The 18,683-nt window shown below is 39.5% G+C and overlaps 1 protein-coding gene across 7 annotated transcripts in view; it reads left to right on the plus strand.

Moving 5' to 3' along the window:
* Positions 1-18,683, plus strand: part of AKAP6 (A-kinase anchoring protein 6) — a 622,676-nt gene that overhangs the window by 265,972 nt on the left and 338,021 nt on the right. The gene's annotated exons all lie outside the window — the stretch shown is intronic.

Here is an 18,683-nt window from a genome sequence, read left to right on the forward strand (position 1 = left end):
TTAGTGAATGTTAGTTTTTGTTGTGGCTTCTTATTTTAAAGGTGATATTTTGGGCAAGATGTCTTGAAGGACTGATGGCAGGTGCATATTGACAATTCTGTGCAGAGCAAAGCTTCCAAAAAAGCATCCTATGAATTCTATCAATGTGGAAGATCGAGCAAAACCAGCTTCTCTTTGCAGCACTGGCATGCAACCAACCTGCTCACCTGCATCCTTCCATCTTAATCTGATGAGCAGAGTCTGCAGACAGAAATCATTTTCAGCTCTTTTTTTTTTTTTTTTTTTTTTTTTTGAGACGGAGTCTCGCTGTGTCACCCAGGCTGGAGTGCAGTGGCTTATCTCCGCTCACTGCAAGCTCCACCTCCTGGGTTCAAGCCATTCTCCTGCCTCAGCCTCCCAAGTAGCTGGGACTACAGGTGCCCGCCACCACGCCCGGCTAATTTTTTTGTATTTTTTTTTTAGTAGAGAAGGGGTTTCACCATGTTAGCCAGGATGGTCTCGATCTCCTGACCTCATGATCCGCCCGCCTCGGCCTCCCAAAGTGCTGGGATTACAGGCATGAGCCACTGCAGCTGGCCTTCAGCTCTTTTAACTACTCATAAAAATGTTTTAAGTACATTTTTAACTAGTAGTACTTGTATAATATTATAATTATTATCTATTTGGTACCTTTAAATTTTCATGTTTATATGCAGAAATAAACATTTAATATATTGTTCTTAAACATATTTTTGTGATATATTTTCTAGGACCTTATATTTATCAATTCAACAAATATTTAATGCCTACCATATGTCAAACTATTCTTGGCATAGCAGTAAACACAAGTGACAAAAATACTGACCTCATGCTCTTAAAGATTTTATAATGTTTAGTTTTAAAAATCTTTATCCATAGAAAGCTAGGCAAGGAGGGTGGATCTATATAGAAGCACTTCCTTACTGAGTTGAGAGGCTTGGGGAGAAATGCATAGTGCCTCCTTATTTGGAAGCCCCCAAAGTCATCTCAGACCCTACTTGGACATAAGTAAACAGCAAAGTAGGATCTGGAAGAGGTTTAAGTTGAACTTTCCTTGTGTGCATTATCCTCAAAGATATATTGCAATAAGATTTTTATATAGAATGCAAGTCTCCTACTGGATTTTAGCCCTATTTCCCATCGAATTTTATCTAGTCATATTTGACTTGTGTCAGATAAAGATTAAAACCTTCAGACACTGGGCCGCAAGTTGAAGATCTTTCTGAATCACAGTGCTAAAATAATAGGGAGGGATTTTCTGTAAGTGTTACCAAACTAAACTGTGATCCCCTTGCCTGGTGTAGCAAAGCCAAACACTGACATAGGGATTGCTGCAAGAGAAAGTGAAGCATTTATAGCAGGATGCCAAGCAAGGAGAATCAGCAGCTCACACTTAAGACCCAACCTCCACAGTGGCTTACAAGTAAGGCCTTTTAAAGGTGAGGAGGCAGAGGTTATAGGCAAAGTCATAAATCAATACACAGAGGTTATACATTGGTTTGGCCTAAAGAGGTGGGATATCCTAAAGCGGGGGCTTACAAGTCATAGATAGATTCAAAGTTTTCCTGATTTGCAATTGGTTAAGGAGATGAAGCTTTATCTAAAAATTTGTGATCAGCAGAAAAGAAAGTTAGCTCTGGCTCATGGGTATGACCTCTTCCAGGCTCCTCAGGAAGAAATTTAGAACAAAGAACAGCAGTCAGAGTTCAGTCCTCAGTTCCCTTTTATCTGAGGTCTACATGCCAGTGGATCCATTTGGAAGGGGTCTGGGTTTCTGAAAAACAACTCACATTAAGATGTTATCTTTAATTTCTATAGGGAACATCTCATGACCCTAACTTCCTTGGCTATTGTTTTAAGCTACTGTTACCTTCTTGCTTATCAAGTTGCTCAGTTACCTCTCAGGGCTAGCTAGGTGCCTGTAATTTCCATTGAAGGAGCTCCAGATCTTCCTTTATTTCCATGCCTGGTGGTGTTGAAGGGGTGTGGGAGAGAGGATAGCAGGCCCTTAAGAGGGGTCCTGGGTCCATCTTATACATAGAAGCAACTGAAGAGGAAAGCTGAGTTTGGGGTTCACAGTTCTCCCAAGCAGTGGCTGAGGCTGGCAGGTTGGAGCTCAACTCTTAGGCAACTTGGCTGTTATATGTATGTGAATGTCTGTCCTAACAAATGAATTTAGTGCTGCAATTTCAAGACAGTGTTGTATCACCGACTTGCAAAAATGCCTTCTGGCATATTTATTACTTTGGTTCCAAAAATCATATTTAGCCAGATCTTTTCAGTAATGAAGCATTTTTCTTTATAGCAATCTTGCTACAGCTGAGAGGCAATTTAGAAGGGAGGTTAAGAGAGTTGATTCTTGGGGCCCAACTGTCTGGGTTCAGATTCCAGCTCCATTTCTTACAGGGTTACATAAGGCAGCTCACTGTGCCTCATTTTCTTCTTCTATAAAATGATGGTCATGATAATAGCATCTACCTCATGGAGCTGCAATGAGCCTTAAGTTAGATAGTATTTGTGAAGTGCTTAAAATGATGCCTGGCCATAGTGAGCACTTTATAAATATAGCTAGAATGCTGAGAGAGTCTTAGATTCTCCTGTCAACAGGCATTGCATGGCTGGGGTTTAGCCTCCCTAGTGAATCTTTCACATAGCTTGACAGACATAGTGGGCATCAGCCCTAAATGCCAAAAGCAAACTTGAAGATTCAAAGCAAAGGCATGTGCTGAGCATTTGCCTTGTATGGAGTTTTGGGTGCTCTTATTCAGTGATTAAGAGCCAACATTAGTGAATGTTGTTGCCAAGAAGTCACACACACACACACACACGTACGTGTGCCCACAAGCCAAGTCCCTGTGTGATTGCCATCAGATGTGTCAGGAAGACATCATGCCCAGATCTGTGAAACTATGGAATAGATGTCAGGGAAATGAGGGTCCATCTGCTAAACAGATGACTGAATGATTAAGTGAATAGTGAAAAGGAGAATTCCAAGCTCCAACTGGAGTCAAGATGTGAAGCAGCAGCAGTAACACTAACAGCCTGTGGGTGACAAGGATAAAAGATGGGCTAAATGTCTTCCGAGGGAAAACCAAATGTGGTAAAAGACACATCAGAGGAGACCTCTACCATAAAAAAACACAAAAATTTAATTCGATGCCAGAAAGAGATAATCAGCAAGTAGAAAACTAGATTTAGCCTGAAATATAGGTCTGCTCAAGGCTGGTCAGGGGAAAGAAGTTGAACATTCAGGTTGATTTTATAGAGAGCTCCTAGAACACATAAACTACATTGTGATGACTAAATATAAAGAAAGATGATTATTGCTCTTTTAGGCAGGAAATGGGGATGGATAGAGACTGGCTGTGCAGATAGAGGAAGAGAAAATGGTTAGTGTAAGATAGGAAATGGAAGAGAAGCATAAACAAGATCCCTTGGTATAATGGCCAAGAATTCCTGATTTCTACGGTGTCCCCTCTTTGGCTCAGAATAAAATTAGTATCCACAAAGAAAGAGATAGTCTTAAATTAGAGGGAGCTGAAGAAAATATTTTGGGAGGAGAGGAGATGAGAATTTGACATGTTAAAGGACTCCTAGGAATATGAGGAGAATGCTTTCTGAAAAGGAATTCCATTGACTCAGGGTTTAGACTTAGGAACATGTGACTTATACCAAGTAGACATCGACTCACTTTGATATTTTCAGTATTATATACAATTGCTTTTAAAAATTACTTCTATTGTTTTCCTTGATTACATGACTGATACAAATTCTTATAAAAATGAGGAGAAAATAAAAATAATCAGTGGACCACATATGACTTACACCAAGTAAACATCGACTCCTCACTTTGATTGATTTTCAGTGTTGTATACAATTGCTTTTAAAAATTACTTCTACTGTTTTCTTGATTGTGTGGTTAATACATATTCTTATAAAAATGAGAAGAAAATAAAAATAATCAGTGGACCACTAGAGATATCCACTATTACCATTTTTGATATATTTACTTTTTCTAGTTATTTACATGTAATAAAAAATTGGACTCAGATTCTATAACAATTTTATACATTGTTTCTTTAACTTAATATTATTTCCTGAATAGTTTTTTGTGTGTCATATAGATGGGCCTATATATTTATTTTTCTCACAACTTTTATGCTCAGAAAATCTCTACTAAATTAATTACTAAGGGGTTTTGCTATGCTATGAATGTTTGTGTCCCCCTACAAATTTATATGTTGAAATCCTAACCTCCAAGGAGATATATTAGAAGGTGGGGCCTTTGGGAGGTAGTCACATCATGAGGGTGGAGCCCTTATAAGGCCTGAGAGAGACCCCTTGCCTTTCTGTCACATGAGGACACAAGAAGAAGACACTATCTGTGAATCAGAAAGAGGACCCTTGCCACACGCTGAATCTACTGGCACCTTGATCTGGGACTTCCCAGCCTCCAGAACTGTGACAAATACATTTGTATTGTTTATAATCTACCCAGTTTATGGTATTTTATTATAGTTGTCCAGATGGGCTAAGACAGATTACAAATCTTTACCTTCCTCATACTGGTGTGTGATGGTGTAGGCCCTGTGGGGCTGATTTAGGATTTCCTGGGTGCCTTGAGTTGTGAGAGGAGAAAACAGTATCTCTGCAAATGTAAGGGAATTGGACCTTGGAGTTGGGGTTTGTGTCTCTTACTAGCCTGTCTTTGAGGTATTTTGCTAAACGTCTATTTCCTAATTCAAACAAATGATAGAGAGCTGCTTGACTGAGAGAAAAATACTAACTCCTATATCAGATATTTAGAAGAAGCAGTTGAACAATTCTTTAGAGTTGGGTGAAAAAAAATCATAGCCCCAACTAAAAATGCTGGGGTCACAATTGAAGAGGAAAAAAATTCACAATTGACCTGAATAGTAAATTCTCTAATGTGGGATCTTGCATTAATGAAAGATCTGGGTTAAGCCCTCAAGTCTAATGATTGAAACAATAGTACAGTATGCAGGATCCAAAGGACTTTCTTCTTAAAAAGTTGTGCCGTAGTCATGATGAAGGTGTCCATTCATGGTCAGTTATGTGCTCTGATGTTGAATTTCTTACTCTAATTTGTAGATATTTGTGTAAAGTGACTCATGCAACTATTCTGAGGGAAGGAAGCAGTTTGGTGATTTAGTATAAACCAGAATGGAGCCAGAATATTTTTAGAACCCAAAGTTTTTTAAAAATCTGTTTTCATTTATCATTTATTTGAATTTAGGTCTCACTATGGTAGGTGAGGTTTGGTATGTAAAGTGATGCAAGACAAACTCTCAGGAGCCAGACTTCAATATACTTTTATGCCCAGGTCTGATTCTTCTTATTCTCCTTGGGCCTTCATTTCTGCCCACTCAAGCCTGAAGATCCTACTGGTCCCGGAAAATGTCTAGTTGGTTTTCTTGTTGCTTCAACACACAATTCATATTTACAGATTAATATGTGGTAAAGACACTTTAAAAATATGAAATACATATTTCTTTCTGATGTATAAGACTGTTACAAAAAACATCAAGCAACAGATAAGTGAGAATTCTCTTTTCATGTTCTGTAGCGATAACTGCTATTGACAACTTGGTCTGTATTCTTCTAGACTTTTAGTCCATATTTCATATTTATATAATTTTTAAAACATTTATTACTATTGTGTAGCCAACTCTCTTACTTTGTATATTTTAGGATCTATTTCTGCATCCATATATAAAGATCTACTTTATCTGTTCAGTATTGATTGATCTATAACCCGTGATTAGATAATCCATGCAAAGAAATAAAATTCCAAGATGGTAAACACTGAAAGGACACTTCTCCCTACCCCTATTCTCCTGCCTCACAGTTCCCAGATCCAATGATCCAGAGGCAATCATTGCTATCAATTTCATATACATCCTTCCAGAGCAAATACAAATGGCATCATTCCTGTATTCCTGTATTAGTTTGGTCTTATGCTGCTAATAAAGACATACTCGGGACTGGGTAATTTATAAAGAAAAAGAGGTTTAATGGACTCACGGTTCTACATGGCTGGGGAGGCCTCACATTCAGGACAGAAGGCAAAGGAGAAGCAAAGGCACACCTTACTTGGCGGCAGGCAGGAAAACATGTGCAGGGGAATTGCCCTTTTATAAAACCGTCAGATCTTGTGAGACTTATTCATTATCACGGGAACAACAGGGGAAAAACTGCCCCCATGATTCAATTACCTGCCACCGGGTCCCTCCCATGACATGTGGGGATTATGGGAGCTACAATTCAACATGAGATTTCGGTGGGGACACAGCAAAACCATATAAATTTCCTTCTGTAAACAAGCAAGCTGTAACATCTCCCAGCCTGAAAGAGGAGGAACTTTCTTTGACTTGTGTATTCCTTTCCAGCTACCACCCAATTTCTTTGCTCCTTTTAGAGCAGTAATCCTTGAAAAATTATCTCCAATTACTGTTTCCACTTCCTCTTTTCTCACTGTGATCTCAGTTTTCATCCCATACTTAAGGACTCATTGTTATGGGAGCTATACAATTCTGGCTCCTTTGTTCCATCTTGGAACAAATTGAAGGGCCTTCTTGGTTTCAAAGTTCCATGTGTGGGTGGACTGGCCCATTAGTTGAGACTGTATTATAGCACAACTTTCCTCAGCCCTACTTCCTTCCTTCCCCTTGCTTAGGGGGTCATCCCAAGATAACTCCTTAATAAACTTCCTGCATGCTAATCTCCATATTTGAATCTCCTTCTCAGGAAGACAACCTGTGACATTATCTGGTGGTGTCCTATCTGAGAATAAAAGCCTGAAGTTCTTGCAATGGCTCTGTGTGAACTGCCCCTCTCTTCCCACTGCCAACATTTCTGGCTACATCTCCTATACTCTCCCTTTTGTTCAGTTTTGTTTAGCCATTCTCTAAATATATTAAGACTAGTCATACTTTTGAGCTTTTGCACTTGCTCTTCTGACTTCCTGGGATATACTTCCCCCGGATACCCTCCTGTCTCAGCCTTCATTTCCTTTAGGTCTCAATTCAAATGTCACTTGTCAGAGATTATTTCCTGACCACTCTATATAAAGCAGCATCCTCACTACTGTTCTGCTTTTCTTTTCCTTTAGAGCAATCAACACTGTTGGACACATACTATATTTTATTTACTTACTGTCTTTTCCTGTTTTGTTCTCTGCTGTATTCCAAGGGCCTGGAAAAGTGCTTGGCACAGAAAATATGTTCAAGTAATATTTATGAGTGAATGAGTTATCTTGTTTTTTAATGGAAATATATCTTCTACATAAATGTATTACAGACTTTTATTATAACAATACAACTCAGAAAACGTGCCAAATAAGAATACTATGAGCTGTAAACAACTGCATAGTTTTCTACCATATGTAAAAACACAATTTAATTAGTCCTCTATTAATGGAGGTTTTATGTTATTTCCAGTAATGTGGTGAATAACTTTGTGATTTCTTCTGTAATGTGACTATATCCGTGAGAAATTCTAGAATTGTATTTTGCTGGGTCAAAGGGTGTGTGTGTGTGTCTGTGTGTGTGTATAAATATATATATATATATATATATATATATATATATGTATCTTGCATTGGTAATTTTGTTAGATATAACCAAATTGTTTTCTGTAATCTTACACTAATTTATATTCTTCCCAGCAAGATATCAGCATGTGTCTTTCAACACATCCTCACCAATATTTTAATGTTGCTAATCTGATAGGTAAAACATGGTATTTCCGCGTGATTTAATTTTTAATTCTGTTATTGAAAGTGAGGTTGAAAATATTTTCATATATTTAAAAGGCATTTGTATTCTCTTTTGTATAATCTTTATTATAATACTTTTTCTTTATGAAGGTTTTGTGAACTTCGTCCAGTCTTGTTGATTTGTAGAAAATAGTGTGCATATTTGCAAATACTTTTCTTGGTTTGCTGTTTATCTTTTAACTTTGTTTATAGCATTTTCTATTTCAAGTAGGAATGTAAAACAGTTTTATAGTGAAGTTTGATTTTTTTTCTCTTATAGGTTTTGTGTCTTTTTTAAAAAAAATTATTTATTTGTTTTTTATGAGATGGAGTTTCACTCTTTTTGCCCAGGCTGGAGCACAATGGCATGATCTCGGCTCACTGCAACCTCCGCCTCCCCGGTTCAAGCAATTCTCCTGCCTCAGCCTCCTGAGTAGCTGGGATTACAGGCATATGCCACCACTCCCAGCTAATTTTGTATTTTTAGTAGAGACGGGGTTTCTCCATGTTGGTCAGGCTGGTCTTGAACTCCCAACCTCAGGTGATCTGCATGCCTCAGCCTCCCAAAGTTCTGGGATTACAGGTGTGAGCCACTGTGTCCCCCAAATTTATTTATTGTACTTTAAGTTCTGGGATACATATGCAGAACGTGCAGGTTTGTTACATAGTATACATGGGCTATGGTGGTGGCTGCACCCATCAACCTGTCGTCTACATTAGGTATTTCTCCTAATGCTGTCCCTCACCTTGCCCCCCATCCCCTGACAGACCCTGGTGTGTATGTTCCCCTCCCTGTGTCCGTATGTTCTCATTGTTCAACTCCCACTTATAAGTGAGAACATGTGGTGTTTGGTTTTCTGTTCCTGTGTTAGTTTGCTGAGAATGATGGTTTCCAGCATTATCCATGTCCCTGCAAGGGACATGAACTCATTCTTTTTTATGGCTGCATAATATTCCATGGTGTATATGTGCCACATATTCTTTATCCAGTCTATCATTGATGGGCATTTGAGTTGGTTCCAAGTCTTTGCTATTGTGAATAGTGCTGCAATAAACATATGTATGCATGTGTCTTTATGGTAGAATGATTTATAATTGTTTGAGTATACACCCAGTAATGGGACTGCTGGGTCAAATAGTATTTCTGGTTCTAGATCCTTGAGGAATCGCCACACTGTCTTCCACAATGGTTGAAATAATTTACACTCCCACCAACAGTGTAAAAGCATTCCTATTTCTCCATAGCCTCACCAGCATCTGTTGTTTCCTGACTTTTTAATGATTGCCATTTTAACTGGTGTGAGATGGTATCTCATTGTGGTTTTGATTTGCATTTCTCTAATGACCAGTGATGATGAGCTTTTTTTCATACATGTGTTGGCTGCGTAAATGTCTTCTTTTGAGAAGTGTCTGTTCATACCCTTTGCCCACCTTTTAATGGGGTTGTTTGTTTTTTTCTTGTAAATTTGTTTAAGTTCCTTGTAGATTCTGGATATTAGCCCTTTGTCAGATGGATAGATTGCAAAATTTTTCTCCCATTCTGTAGGTTGCCTTTTCACTCTGATGATAATTCCTTTGGCTGTGCAGAAGCTCTTTAGTTTGATTAGATCCCATTTGTCAATTTTGGCTTTTGTTGCAATAGCTTTTGGTGTTTTAGTCATGAAGTCTTTGCCCATGCCTATGTCCTGAATGGTATTGCCTAGGTTTTCTTCTAGAGTTTTTATGGTTTTAGGCCTTACGTTTAAATCTTCAATCCATCTTGAGTTAATTTTTGTATAAGGTGTAAGGAAGGGGTCTAGTTTCAGTTTTATGCATATGGCTAGCCAGTTTTCCCAACACTGTTTATTAAATAGGGAATCCTTTTTCCATTGCTTGTTTGTGTCAGGTTTGTCAAGGGTCAGATGGTCGTAGATGTGGTGTTATTTCTGAGGCCTCTGCTCTGTTCCATTGGTCTATATATCTGTTTTTGTACCAGTACCATGCTGTTTTGGTTACCGTATGCTTGTAGTATAGTTTGAAGTCAGGTAGTATGATGCCTCCAGCTTTGTTCTTTTTGCTTAGGATTGTCTTGGCTATATGGGCTCTTTTTTGGTTCCATATTAAATTTAAAGTAGTTTTTTCTAATTCTACAAAGAAAGACGATGGTAGCTTGATGGGAATAGCATTGAATCTTTAAATTAATTTGGGCATTATGGCTATTTTCACAATATTGATTTTTCCTATCCATGAGCATGGAATGTTTTTCCATTTGTTTGTGTCGTATCTTATTTCCTTGAGCAATGGTTTGTAGTTCTCCTTGAAGAGATCCTTCACATCCCTTGTAAGTTTTATTTCTAGGTATTTTATTCTCTTTGTAGCAATTGTGAATGGGAGTTCACTCATGATTTGACTCTCTGTTTGTCTGTTGTTGTTGTATAGGAATGCTTGTAATTTTTGCACATTGATTTTGTATCTTGAGACTTTGCTGAAGTTACTTATCAGCTTAAGGAGGTTTTGGGCTGAGATGATGGGGTTTTCTAAATATACAATCATGTCATCTGTAAACAGAGATAATTTGACTTCCTCTCTTCCTATGTGAATACTCTTTATTTCTTTCTCTTGCCTGATTGCCCTGGCCAGAACTTCCAACGCTATGTTGAATAGGAGTGATGAGAAAGGGCATCCTCGTCTTGTGCTGGTTTTCAAAGGGAATGCTTCCAGCTTTTGCCCATTCGGTATGATATTGGCTGTGGGTTCGTCATAAATAGCTCTTATTATTGTGAGAAATGTTCCATCAATACCTAGTTTATTGAGTGTTTTTAGCATGAAGTGGTGTTGAATTTTATCCCAGGCCTTTTCTGCCTCTATTGAGATAATCATGTGGTTTTTGTCATTGGTTCTGTTTATGTGATGGATGACATTTATTGATTTGTGTATGTTGAACCAGCCTTGCATCCCAGTGATAAAGCTGACTTGATCATGGTGGATAAGTGTTTTAATGTACTGCTGGATTTGATTTGTCAGTATTTTATTGAAGATTTTCACATCAATGTTCATCAAAGATATTGGCCTGAAATTTTCTTTTTTTGTTGTTGTCTGTGCCAGGTTTTGGTATCAGGATGATGCTGGCCTCATCAAATGAGGTATGGAGGAGTCCCTCTTTTTCTATTGTTTGGAATAGTTTCAGCTCCATCAGGTCATTTATGTTTTTCTCTAAATTGGTTATTCTAGTTAGCAGTTCCTGTAAGCTTTTATCAAAGTTCTTAGCTTTCTTGCATTGGGTTAGAACCTGCTCCTTTAGCTCAGAGGAGTTTGTCATTACCCACCTTCTGAAGCCTACTTCTGTCAATTTGTCAATCTCATTCTCTGTCCAGTTTTTTGCCCTTGCTGGCGAGGAGTTGTGATCCTTTGGAGGAGAGAGGCATTCTGGTTTTTGGAATTTTCAGCCTTTTTGCACTGGTTTTTCCTCCTCTTCATGGATTTATCTACCTTTGGTCTTTGATGTTAGTGAACTTCGGATGGGGTTTCTGTGTGGTCATCCTTTTTGCTGATGTTGATGCTATTGCTTTCTGTTTGTTAGTTTTCCTTCTAATAGTCAGGCCCCTCTTCTGCAGGTCTGCTGGAGTTTGCTGGAGGCCCACTCCAGACCCTGTTTGCCTATCACCAGCGGAGGCTGAGGAACAGCAAAGATTGCTGCCTGCTCCTTCCTCTGGAAGCTTCGTCCCAGAGGGGCACCCACCAGGTGCCAGCTGGAGCTCTCCTGTATGAGGTGTCTCTCAACCCCTGCTGGGAGGTATCTCCTTGGGGTCAGGGACCCACTTGAGGAGGCAGTCTGTCCCTTATCAGAGCTTGAGTGCTGTGTTGGGAGATCCGCTGGTCTCTTCATAGCTGGCAGGCAGGCAAATTTAAGTCTGCTAAAGCTGCGCCCACAGCTACCCCTCCCCTCAGGTGCTCTGTCCCAGGGAGGTAGGGGTTTTATCTATAAGCCCCTGACTGGGGCTGCTGCCTTTCTTTTAGAGATGCCCTGCCCAGAGAGGAGGAATCTAGAGAGGCAGTCTGGCCACAGCAGCTTTTGAGAGCTGTGGTGGGCTCCACCCAGTCCAAACTTCCTGGTGGCTTTGTTTACACTGTGAGGGGAAAACTGCCTACTCAAGCCTCAGTAATGGTGGACGCCCCTACCCCCGCCAAGCTGGAGCATTGTCCAGGTGGATTTCAGACTGCTGTGCTGGCAAAGAGAATTTCAAGCCAGTGGATCTTAGTTTGCTGGGCTCCATGGGTGTGGGATTTGCTGAGCAAGATCACTTGGCTCCCTGGCTTCAGCCCCCTTTCCAGGGGACTGAACAGTTCTGTCTCACTGGGGTTCCAGGCACCACTGGGATATGAAAAGAAACTCCTGCAGCTAGCTAGGTATCTGCTCAAATGGCCGCCCAGTTTTCTGCTTGAAACTCAGGGCCCGGGTGGTGTAGGCACTGGAGGGAATCTCCTGGTCTGCAGGTTGCAAAGACAGTGGGAAAAGCATAGTATCTGGACCAGATAGCACGGTCCTTCACTCGTGGCCCTAGGGGAGGGAGTTTCCTGACCCCTTGTGCTTCCCAGGTGAGGCGACACCCCACCCTGCTTCTGCTCCCCTTGGTGGGCTACACCCACTGTCTAACCAGTCCCAATGAAATGAGGTAGGTATCTCAGTTGGAAATGCAGAAATCACCCGCCTTCTGCGTTGGTCTTGCTGGGCACTACAGACTGGAGCTGTGCCTATTCGGCCATCTTTCCCGGTAATCCCCTGGTTTTATGTCTTTATAGCTTATTTTCCCATTAAAATTTTGTAATCAGCTTGTCTAGTATCAAATAAAATATTTTTGGTGTTTTCATTAGGATGATGTTACATTTAGAGATGAATTTAGGTAGACTTGACATTTCCATAGTGTTGAGTCTTTATATTTAGAACATAGTATATTTTACTATTCAGGTCTTCCTTTATTCCCAACAATATGTATTCCCTTTTTCATGATTGATTGACTGATTAATTTTTAGAGCTGCAATCTCACTCTGTCACCCAGGCTGTGTACAGTAGTGTGATCATAGCTCACTACAGTCTCAAACTCCTGGGCTCAAGCGATCTTCCTGCCTCAGCCTCCCAAGTAGCTAGGACTCCAGGCAGATGCCACCACGTCTAGCTAATTTTTAAAATTTTTTATAGAGATGATGTCTGTCTATGTTGCCTAGGCTGGTCTCGAACTCCTGGCCTCAAGCAATTCTTCCAATCAGTCTCTCAAAGTGCTGGGATTACAGGCATGCACCACCATGCCCAGCCCCTTTCTCTTGTTTTTAAATTGCTACATATGTGTATATGCAATGTTTTTAATTAAAAAAACTTTACAGAAAGCACCTGACCTGTAATTACCTAGATTAAAAAACAAAAATAGAACTTTGCCAGAGAAAGGAAAATAGAAACTCTTGATCAGAGAAGAGTACGTGGAATACCCTGTGGCCCTTCCTGAGTAATATACTTTTTGACTTAGTGATCATCATTTCCTTGCTTTACAGTCTTACTGCCCATGTAGGCATCTCTAAATAACGTAGTTTGCCTGATCTGGTGCTTCAAATAAATATAGTCATGCCACATATATTCTTTTGTGTCTCACTTGTCCGTGTGAAGAGACCACCAAACAGGCTTTGTGTGAACAACATGGCTGTTTATTTCACCTGGGTGCAGGCAGGCTAAGTCCGAAAAGAGAGTCAGCAAAAGGATGGTGGGATTATCATTAGTTCTTATAGTTTTGGGATAGGCAGTGGAGTTAGGAGCAATGTTTTTCGGACAGGGGGTGGATCTCACAAAGTACATTCTCAAGGGTGGGGAGAGTTACAAAAAACCTTCTTAAGGGTGGGGGAGATTACAAAGAACCTTCTTAAGGGTGGGGGAGGTAACAAAGTACATTGATCAGTTAGGATAGGGCAGAACAAATCACAATGGTGGAATGTCATCAGTTAAGGCTATTTTCACTTCTTTTGTGGATCTTCAGTTGCTTCAGGCCATCTGGATGTATATGTGCAGGTCACAGGGGATATGATGGCTTAGCTCGGGCTCAGAGGCCTGACATTGCTGTCTTTTGCTCAACATGTTTATGAGGTTTGTCTGTGAATGTTGCCTTTTTATAAAACACTTTTTAAAAATTAATATATTCAGATCACCATATAATTTTTAAAAATTTCTTTCAAACATGAAACAGACCTTACTTTCCTGGAATGAATCAATCCAATGTGGATATATAACTTTTATGTTATATTCATAGTTTATAGCCGAATTCATCTTACAAGGACTGGTCTACTTCTAGTTTACCTTTACCTTTACTCTTCTGAAGTGGTCCTTTAGAGGTCCTTCTGAAAGCCTAAATTTTTACCAGGGCCTCTCCTCCTTAGTGGGTTCTGAGCTCCAGTTTTTGTCCCTGCAGCACTGAAAATGGCTAGAAGTTCAGTTTAGCTTCTTAAGCTCTAGATTCGGCTTATACATCTGCAAAGACCTTGAGGGGGAAAATGGTGCCAAATGTCTTACTTCTGTAAATTTGCATTCTCTATGAGAATATTTATACTATATCTTCAGAACTGATTCTTATTTGTCTAGCTTGTTTGGTTGTTCTCAGTGAGGTAGTTGGTCTACATAGGCTAGTCTGCTATAATCAGAAGGAAATATCAAGAAATAATATAAATTGGCAATTTAAGATTCAGTCAAAGTGCAAATAGTATTATCAGTGAATAGTGATGATAAATTTTATGTCGATGCCTCTGGGAGGAGCAAAGGTAGCACAAGCTACCTCAAATACCAGAAAAGACATTTAATATCCTAAGGGTTGCTAAGGTGATCTGGCTGTGGCATCTGTCACCCCACCAATCTCAGATTAATTCTGATCATCTCAAAAGCTGGGCAGAATCTCCCTTCTCCCTAATTGCTTCATATGTATCCCACCAGATGCTTCCTCCTGGTTTAATCAATTACCCATGCCAAGAAATGAAGAGTTATTTATCCTAACTTCTATGCGTCTTCTCCCACAATGTCCAACTGGTTACCAAATTACGTCTATTTTATCTCCCAATATTTATATAATTTGTTCACTCCTTTCCATCTCCACTGCCTTTGCTTAGGTCTAACTGTTATAATTTGTCTGAGTTATTGAAAAGACCTCTACTCTCATTCCTCTATCAAAACAGGGAAATATCTCTCTAAATACAAATCTCGCTCAAACTTTTGGTACTGTGCTTAAAATCCAAAAGTGGCTCTCTATAACCCATAGAATGAAATTACATATGTTATATGGCTGTCCTCCCTGTGGCAGATACTGAAGGCAGGCAATGTGTGATGTGGGATACTCAGAAACTTCTTTCCTTGTTCAGGGACTACCCCTTTCCAGCATATGACTGGAGCACATGACAACCTCTCTGGACCTTGATTTCCTCCTTTACAAGAAGAGGAAATTGAACCAGAATATTTCCAACTGCAGTGACTTTATAATTCTGAATCATTGCCTTAAAATATATTGTTTGCTTTTAAAAATTAATCTTATGTTTATACCAACATCCATATTAGGTTGTACAAATTTTATGTAGAATAATCTCAGACATCAACTATGTAATTTTTATGTAGCAACAATTGATTTTATCTGCAATGATTCATGACTCAAGTGGGAAACTAAATCCCGATTTAACTAAATCATTTTAATTGACGTTCTCCACCATTAAAAGGCCTGCAGAAGTCCCTCAAGATTAAGATACATGCAACCTGTGATCCTAGAAATCCCTTCCTCTGTACTAGCCTGAAGTGTGAGGGTTATCTTATTATCCAGTTACATCTCTTGACTCTCTGCTCATTCCCACCCTTGCAAACTAAGCTCTTCTCATACGGTTATTCTCAGCCCCCTTAACAAAAATACCTCATACTATCCTTCTACATCTCATGTGATGCCCCTTCTTCCTTGCATGCTTTCTCCCATTGCCCATGTCTGGCTCTCTCTTACTTGGCCTTTAGAACTCAGCTTTGCCTCACCTCCTCTAATTGCCTTCTCTCTCTTTTTCTGGGTAAGGTGTCCCTCCTCTTTTTCCTGTTCTCTTGACACACTCTGTAGATATCACTGTGCTTCTCAAACTACATTGTAATTATTTACTTATCTATCTCTCTCTCTAGATTCTTAAGTTCCTGGAGGACAGAGACCCTGTTCTTTTCATTTATTAAATTCTGAGAGCTGAGCACAGAGTCTAATATATAATGTATATCACATAAACAAATTATATTCAAATGAATGAATATATTTCACAGTGAGAGCTATTAAAGAAATAGATTTTCCGTACAGGAATCTTAGAAAAAACCTCCTTATAACTAACTTTGCCAAATGCCTCTATTTATATATATATATATATATATATATAGAGAGAGAGAGAGAGAGAGAGAGAGAGAGAGGCATTTGGATACATGCATATATATATATATATCTCACATAACTTTCAGTGTGTGGCAGATTTATGGAAAATTATGTTTGTATTTTACTTAAGTTCTCTTAGAAATATGTTTCAAATAAGCATAGCTTTCCAGACTGATGTTAATACTTGGTTCTAGTCAGAAAATCTTGTCTTCATTTTGTCATCTTTCTTCTTTTGTGCTGGCAAGAGCTGACAGCTATTTAAATGAGAATTAAAAATAGATCCCTGTGAAGTACATGTTCCTTTTTTTCCCTGCCAGGATATAACTGACCACAGAACTGGGATTATCTTTCTCTCTCTTAAAAAAAATTCTCCATGGGCTGTGCTATCTAATATAGATAAAATCTAGTGATGAAAAAAAATAACTCCTAAGAGATATTCCAGTGGTCCAAATACTTTTGCCACTCCTATTAGAAAATATGCCTTTTTCTTATTCTTAAAGGATATTCAAATAATTTAAAGGTTAAAGTGCCACCAGTTTATGTCAAACTGGTGTTTATGAAACACGTAAAAATGAAATGCCACCATTATAATCTGTGATTAATCTACATTGTGAATTTGCTTTGACTATGGGATGTGTCTTGCCTTTCTGTATTATTATCACAAATGGAAGAACCTCAGCCTGTGCAAAGTCGGAACTGGGGTGCTGGAGAAAAAGGGTAACTGTTTGTCAGAGAAGGAACTATGTTTAAAAGCCTTTTGGCCTGAGGAAGGTAGATTCTAATTTATCGTCAGAAGTGACTGGAGCAAACCTGGCTTAAGACTGAGGCTGAGAATGGGCTCTAAGGCACACTCTTTGTTTGTTTGTTTGTTTGTTTTTTGAGACAGGGTCTCTCTCTGTCACCCAGGCTGGAGTATACTGGTGCGATCACAGTGCACTGCGGCCTTGACTTCCAGGGCTTGGGCAGTCCTCCCACCTCAGCCTCCCAAGTAGCTGGGAACAGGCTTGTACAACTACACCTGGCTAATTTTTTATTTTAATTCTTTTGTAGAGATGGGGTTTCACTATATTGCTTAGGGTGGTTTTGTACTCCAGGGCTGAAGTGATCCTCCTGCTTCAGCCTCCCAAAGTGCTTGGATTACAGGTGTGAGCTACTGCACCCGGCCTAAGGCACACTAAAAAGATTTGATATGCAAGTGGATCATTTGTTTGTTCTTTCATCAAATATTCATTGAGTTTTATAATGTATTTTATAATGAAGCCTACATGACATCCATTATGTCACCTCAGGGCTGCTGGTCACTCTGAACTAACAATATCTCAGGAGACTGGGAGTTGGTTGGGGGTAGCTTGCTGAACCCAGAAGCAAGCTATGTGTGCTCCATTGATTCTATAATATTCCAGAATTCATTCATTTAGCAAACATTCATTGACATTTGTTAAGGGCCCAGTGCTGTTCTAAACCAGCTCTGCAGAGATGACCCTGACATAGCGACTGCCAACTATGGTTTTCTTAGTTGGGGAGTGAGGGAGGTAAAGAGAACATTAAGATGTCAGGCAGAGGCAAAGCCTGGGAGCACTGAGGAGGGGTCATTAAGCCAGGCAAGGAGAGTCATGAGGCTTCTAGAGGAGGTGGCCATTGAACTGACTGTCAGGAAGTTTGAGAGAGTGGTAGCCAAGGAAAGAGAAGGGACTTTCAGACTTTATCCACTTTGGTGTTCTCTCTTTTGGGAGACCATGGCTATCCATTCACGACAGATTTATTTACCCTTTTATTTCAACTTCTCTCATAATGAGATTTGAGTCATTCTTTCTACAAGTAGTTCTCAGCAAATCTCCAACCCAGGAAATTCTTCCCTATATCTAGCTATGCCCACCCCTTCCTGGAAATCCAGACTCTGTCCTGGAGTTCTGACTTTTGTGGAAACCATGAGTAGGGTGTTGATGATGAAGTTGGAAGATTTGTGAATTTATCCTGTGTTACTTCTGGGATTCAGAATGCTCAGTGCTGGCATGGAGGAACTCACATCGTAAGGAGGCACTATGCGTTTTCCTTCCACTGTTTATTTTTTTGCTAATTTCTTTTCTTTTCTGCAAAACAGTCATATTAGCCAGTAGGTGGAGTACTTCATTAGAGGTAGCATGCTTTAGTAGCTATGTGTCACATTGCGAAGGAGAACTAAGTTTCATAATTATGAAAAATGCTTAGAGTATTCTTGTATTTATAGTTTTCTCTATGAAGGGAATGAGTATTCTTTATAGGATTCTGGGCAGTTAGTTTACTTTTACTGGGACTTCCTGGGGAATGATGCGCTATGTGACTGGATACTGCAGTCGGAATCTGAAATTGCTCCGTAAAACAGCTGTCCAAGTCACTTGCATGCCTCTCTTGAATTCTATGCTCCCTAACAATCCACATCTCTAACAAAACTGTCATAGTTCTATGTTTATTAGTGATGGGTCTAAGCTCTCTGTGGGTTTTTAAAGATAGGTGTATAACTT

This window comes from Pan troglodytes, chromosome 15 (genome assembly GCF_028858775.2).
Source record: "Pan troglodytes isolate AG18354 chromosome 15, NHGRI_mPanTro3-v2.0_pri, whole genome shotgun sequence".
Lineage (NCBI taxonomy): Eukaryota > Metazoa > Chordata > Mammalia > Primates > Hominidae > Pan > Pan troglodytes.